The sequence below is a fragment of the Pan troglodytes genome, chromosome 5, assembly GCF_028858775.2.
Source record: "Pan troglodytes isolate AG18354 chromosome 5, NHGRI_mPanTro3-v2.0_pri, whole genome shotgun sequence".
Lineage (NCBI taxonomy): Eukaryota > Metazoa > Chordata > Mammalia > Primates > Hominidae > Pan > Pan troglodytes.
The window spans coordinates 101,005,738-101,012,404 of NC_072403.2; the positions used below are offsets into that span (position 1 = coordinate 101,005,738).

General features: G+C 41.9%; 1 pseudogene; it reads left to right on the top strand.

Moving 5' to 3' along the window:
- The first annotated feature begins 1,438 nt into the window (after positions 1 to 1,438).
- On the top strand, positions 1,439 to 1,620 carry LOC100613171 (small EDRK-rich factor 2-like; annotated as a pseudogene).
- The last annotated feature ends 5,047 nt before the right edge of the window (positions 1,621 to 6,667 follow it).

A 6,667-nucleotide genomic window follows, 5' to 3' on the forward strand; every position in this document is an offset into this window, starting at 1 on the left:
ATTGCTTGGCCAAGCGCAGTGGCTCACACCCACAATCCCAATACTTTGGAAGGCCAAGGTGGGCAAATCACTTGAGGCCAGGAGTTCAAGACCAGCCTAGCCAACATGGTGAAACCTCGTCTCTACTGAAAATACAAAAATTAACCAGGCATAGTGACGCACATCTGTAATCCCAGCTACTCGGGTGGCCCAGGCACAAGAATCGCTTGAACCCAGGAGGCGGAGGTTGCAGTGAGCCGAGATCGTGCCACTGCACTCCAGCCTGGGCAACAGAGTGATCTGTCTCAAAAAAAAAATGTTTACTTACTAGGTTTTTCACTGGAAATTAGCATTACTAAGAAAGTTGTAGTTAATATACGTAATTAAAACTACTACATATAAGAGAAATAATTCTGTATACAAAGTACGTAAGAAAAGTAGCAAGTGTTTTTGGTAAGGAAAGTTATTTTAAAAGCGTGAAGATGTGTTTTTTTGTTCAAGGAAAAGTAATTTTGTGTAGTTTAGTGGTTATTTAAAGGTTCTTTTAAATTAAAGTAATAAAAACAGAAAGATTGGTGAAAAATTAAGGGAAGAAAAGAAAAAAAGATAAAACTGAATGGATACAGAAAGTTGGGGAAAAAAGAGTGAAAAAAAATTTGTAAGAGGTTATAAAACGTTTATGGGACCAGGTGCGCCAGCTCACACCTGTAATCTTAGCACTTTGGGAGGCCAAGGCAAGAAGATTGCTTGAGGCCAGGAGTTCGAGACCACCCTGATCAACACAGCAAGACCTAGTTTCTATTTTTTTTTTTAATAAATAAAAGGCTATGGAAATCTTGTGTGGTCAAAGCTGATTGAGATTGGATTAATCTGTTTATAAGGTTTTATCCAATATATCCTTTAGCATTAGTAATACATTGATACAAAGATAGAATTTGGTTTTCTCTTTTTTCTTTTTGTCCTCAGGAATTCTTGTTGTGCCGCTTTCTTATGAATAATATTTTCCTGTAGTGTTAACAAGAAATAGTAAAAGAGTTGTTCACCTTTTGAGTAAATTGTTAAAAAAAAAAGAGAGATAGAGGAATTTGCATTATAATGTCTTTCCTAGTTTTCAGATTGTTTGAAAAACTGAGTCTCCTCTCTATCAAAGAGCAGATTTTTTAATCTTTTAATTATCATTTCTTATTTATTTATGTATTAAGAGACAGGCTCTTACTCCTTCTCCCAGGCTGAAGTGTAATGGCACAATCACAACTCCCTGTAACCTCACATCCCTGGGTTCAATCCTCCCATCTCAGTCTCCTGAGTAGCTAGGACTATGAGCATGCGCCACCATGCCCAGCTAATCTTTTTTCACTTTTGTTAAAGACAGGGTCTCACCATGTTGCCCAGGCTGGTCTGAAACTTGTAGACTCAAGTGATTCTCCCACCTTGGCCTCCCAGGGTGTCGGTCAATGCCATGACCCATGGTGACCAGCGTGAGCTCACCCAGCAGAAAATATGGAAAAGCAGAGCAACTCATTTAAGAGAAAGCACCAAGATGACCAGCTTTCTGATGCCACCTGCAAGTAGAGGGACTCAGAGATCATGCAGCAAAAGCAGAAAAAGGCAAATGAGAAGGAGGAACCCAAGTAGCTTTGTGGCTTCATGCGCAACCCTCCTGCCATTCACCAGTGTCCCTGCATCTGCAGCAGGTCCCTTTCGTGCTTCCTTCCCCTCAGGTAGCCTCTCTGCCCCGGGCCATGGGAGTCACAGTTGCCCCTTCCCAGTGTTTTTTATTCCTGTGGGGCTCACCCCAAAGTATTAAAAGTAGCTTTGTAATTCCTTGGGGAAAAAAAAGAATGAAATGATGCTTAACTTTGAGTTATATTTGTATAAATGTGTTAACGTGTTCAAAAATTGCATGAGATTCCTAAAAATCTGGTATATCTTGGCAAATTGCATTATTCTAACGCTTTTTCTCTACATTCTGTTTGTAAATCCTAGAGTGTTGTGTCTTCAAGAAGATTGATGGAAAAAAATGGAGACTGTCACAGGTACTCTTAAATACACACCTCTGCTGATAATTTTGAGATCACACAATTGGACTGCATAAGAATTTCAAAAACTTCAGTGAAAAAAGGGGACTCATAAAATTGCTAACCAATATCAAGCAGAGCAAGAATTAATTACATGCGACTAAAGTAATAAAGGACTGAAATTGTTGTTATTACTGTTTTTTAGACAGGGTCTCGCTCTGTCACCCAGGCTGGAGTACAGTGGCATGATCGGCTCACTGCAGCTTCGACCTCCTGGGCTCAAGTGATCCTCCCACCTCAGCTTCTAGAGCAGCTGGGACCACAGGCATGTACCACCATGACTGGCTAATTTTTTATTTTTAGTACAGGCAAGGTCTCGCTATGTTGCCCAGGCTGGTCTCAAACTCCTGGGCTCAAGCAATCCTCCTGCCTCAGCCTCCCAAAATGCTGTGATTATAAGCATGAGCCACTGCACCCAGCTGAAATAATTTTTCCATAACTTTTCTGCTTGAAATATTGCTGGTTCTTTCATTTATTTATTTATTTGAGACATGGTCTCACTCTGTCACCCAGGCTGGAGTGCAGTGGTATGAACACAGCTCACTGCAGCCTCTAACTCTTGGGCTCAAGCAATTCTCCCACTGCAGCCTTTCACAGGCATGCACCACCATGGCCAGCTATATTTCATTGTTTTTTTGTAGAGATAAGGCCCCACTACGCTCCCCAGGCTGGTCTTGATCTCCTGGGCTTACGCAGTTCTCCTGTCTCAGCCTCTCAAAGTGCTGGGATTACAGGTTTGCTCCCTTTTCCATGGTGTTGCACTGGGCACACTTCTGAACAAAAATCTTCTTGCCTTTCTAAACATCACCCATATTTAATTCTATTTTTTTTCACTGGTGCCACAAAGGTTTCTACTCAGAAGTTGGATGTCTCACTCAAGCATTGCTGATTCTTATGTTTTGTTTTCCATTGTCAGTAAACTTTTTTTATCTTAAGTTGTTTGTAGCTTACAGCAATTAAGTAAAGTATACTTTTGTGAGCAAAATTAAAACATTTACCTTTCTCTGTACCTGATTTCATCAGAATTCAAAAACTATTCATACAAGTTGGCAATGTAGTTATTTACATAAGTTTAATAAGAATGTGTTTTCTTCTGTGACAGGACACAATCAGAGACACTGGTTATTTTACCAAGACTTTGACTGGAATGTCGTATTTTCAGATGTGACCAGATTGCTTTGAGGAATCAAGGTTGATGTTAAAGCCAGTAGATCTGGGAAAAGATTGGCCTAGTACCTTGTCTACACTGTTCCCTTGCAGTGTCCCTGATTTTGTAGTAAGTAAAGAGTGTTACTTTCTGACAGGCCCAAGAAACTCAAGATATTTGGGGAACCTCAAGAAGAGAGAAATTCATCACTGAATTCATGTCGGTATTACAGGCACACTCTAGTGGCCGATCTTTAGCTTGGCTTCCCAGCCTTTAAAAGTCTAATCTGAGATTCTTTATTAAAAACTTCCAGCAGGCTGGGCAAGGTGGCTAATACAGTTTGGATTTGTGTCCTTCCTTAAATCTCATGTCAAATTGTAATCCCCAATATTGGAGGTGGGGACTGGTGGGAGGTGATTGGATCATGAGTGCAGATTTCCCCATCGGTGCTGTTCTCGTGATAGTGAGTGAGTTCTCATGACATCTGGTTGTTTAAAAGTGTGTGGCACCTCCCCCGTCTCTCTCTTCCTCCTGCGTCAGCCATGTGTAGTACTGGCTCCTCCTTCACCTTCTGTCATGATTGTAAGCTTCCTGAGGCCTCCCCAGAAACAGATGTGCCATGCTTCCTTGCAGCCAGTAGAATTGTGAGCCAATTAAACCTCTTTTCTTATAAGTTACTCACTCTTGAATATTTCTTTATAGCAATGTGACAATGAAGTAATACAGTGGCTCATGCCTGTAATCCCAGCACTTTGGGAGGCCAAGTCAGGAGGAATTGCTTGAGCACAGGAGTTTGAGACCATCCTGGGCAACAGAGGGGAGACTCGGTCTCTACAAAATTTTTTTTTTTTAATTAGCCATGTGTGGTGGTGCACACCTGTAGTTTCAGCTACTTGTGAGGCTGAGTTGGGAGGATTGCTTGAGCCCAGGACATTGAGACTGCCATGAGCTATTATCATGCCACTGCACTCCAGCCTGGGCAACAAAGTGCACCTTTTCTTAAAATAAAAAAATAAAAACAAAACAAACAAACAAAAAAGTTCCAGCAAAATGTAAACCAGATATCTAATTCTAAGCCTCTCAAACTAACTGAATGAACCTCCTCTTGGCCAAGGGCATTCCAAAGTTAACCTGAAAAACTAGTTCAGGCCAGGCACAGTGGCTCACACCTGTAATCCCAGCACTTTGGGAGGACGTGGTGGGCAGATCACTTGAGGCCAAGAATTCAAGACCAGCCTAGCCAAAATGGTGAAACCCTGTCTCTACTAAAAAATACAAAAATTAGCCCGGCTTGGTGGTGCGTACCTGTAATCCCAGCTACTCAGGAGGCTGAACCATGAGAATCACTTGAACCCAGGAGACAGAGGTGGCAGTGAGCTGAGATCACACCACTGTACTCCAGCCTGGGTGACAGAGCAAGACACTGTCTCAAAAAAAAAAAAAAAGAAAGAAAGAAAAAGAAAAACTAGTTCAGGCCATAAATAGGAAGGGGGGATTTGGACATGCCTTATTATACTCTCCTCCCTGTAGAATTCAGGCATAGCTGATCAGCATTAACATTAAAACAGAAACCTTAAGACTGACAGAACAGATTTTTTTTTTTTTTTTGAAACAGAGTCTTGCTCTGTTGCCCAGGCTGGAGTGCAGTGGTGTGATTTCAGCTCACTGCAACCTCTGCCTCCTGGGTTCAAGTGATTCTCCTACCTCAGCCTCCAGAGTAGCTGGGACTACAGGTGTGCATCACCACGCCTGGCTAATTTTTGTATTTTTTTTTTTAGCAGAGACAGGGTTTTGCCGTGTTGGCCAGGCTGGTCTCAAACTCCTGGCCTCAGGTATCTGCCTATCTTGGCCTCCCAAAGTAACACAGATTACAGGTGTGAGCCATCACACTCAGCCAAAACACTCTTTATAACAATAAGATACCAACATGAGATGGTAGGCTCTGAAAGAAATTGAAGTATTTTACCCTAAAATATATTTCTTTGACATATTTTGAAATGGCCCTGCAAAGCTCTCCTGTGAGGAAAATCTAAATTCTATAGAGAATCCCCTTCCCTTTCCATGTCTTTTTCCTTAGCCAGTAGAGAATTCACTGAAGAATCTGGCATCTTTTTATGTCTAATAAAATACCTTTGCAATCTATTAAACTTAGTCTCCACAACCCCTTGTCTTAACTCAGAAACTCCCTTCTATTGATTTTAGGTTTTTAGATAAACTCTTTTTTTTGTTTGTTTGTTTGTTTGTTTTTGTTTTTGTTTTTGTTTTTTTGAGATGGAGTCTTTCTCTGTCACCAGGCTGGAGTACAGTGGCACAATCTCGGCTCACTGCAATCTCTGCCTCCTGGTTTCAAGCGATTCTCCTGCCTCAGCATCCTGAGTATCTCGGATTACAGGCGCACGCCACCACACCCAGCTAATTTTTGTATTTTTAGTAGAGATGGGGTTTCACCATGTTGGCCAGGGTGGTCTCAATCTCCTGACCTCGTGATCTGCCCAGCACCCGGCTGATAAACTCTTTTTGAATCCACCTATGACCTGGAAGTCCCCGCTTTGAGTTGTCCCATATTTCTGGACCGAACCAATGTACATCTTAGATGTACTGATTGGTGTTTTATGTCTCCCTAAAATGTATAAAACCAGGCCAGGCACGGTGGCTCACACCTGTAATCCCAGCACTTTGGGAGGCTGAGGTGGGTGGATCACCTGAATTTGGGAGTTCGAGACCAGCCTGACCAACATGGAGAAACCCCATCCCTACTAAAAATACAAAATTAGCCAGGTGTGGTGGCGCATGCCTATAATCCCAGCTACTCGGGAGGCTGAGGCAGAATTGCTTGAACCCGGGAGGCAGAGGTTGCGGTGAGCCGAGATTGCGCCCTTGCACTCCAGCCTGGGCAGCAAGAGTGAAACTCCGTCTAAAAAAAAAAAAAAATGTATGCAACCAAGCTGTAGCCTGACTACCTTAGACACATGCTTTCAGGATCTCCTGGGGCTATGTCATGAGCCATAGTCATTAACATTTGGCTCAGAATAAATCTCTTCAAATATTTTACAGAGTTTAACTCTTTTCATCAACAAAAGCCAACTTTAAAGAGCCTATATAGCCAATCACTCTTCTTACTGCATTTTGTGCAAATAATCAGGCCAAGTATAATAGGAGTAAAAGTTATTTTGCAAGTAAATTGGTCTTACTATAATTTATCTTTGGTAGAAAGAAAGACTGGAGAGAAAAAAAGTTATGTTTCAGAAGAAAATTATAGTACACCTGCTATTAGATTCTAGTCCTAGGCTGGGCACAGTGGTTCATGCCTATAATTCCAGCACTTTGGGAGGCCGAGGCAGGTGGATCACTTAAACCCAGGAGTTCAAGACCAGTCTGGGCAACATGGTGAAACCCCATCTCTACAAAAATATATATATATTTTTTAATTAGCCAGTATTCCCAGCTACTTGACAGACTGAGG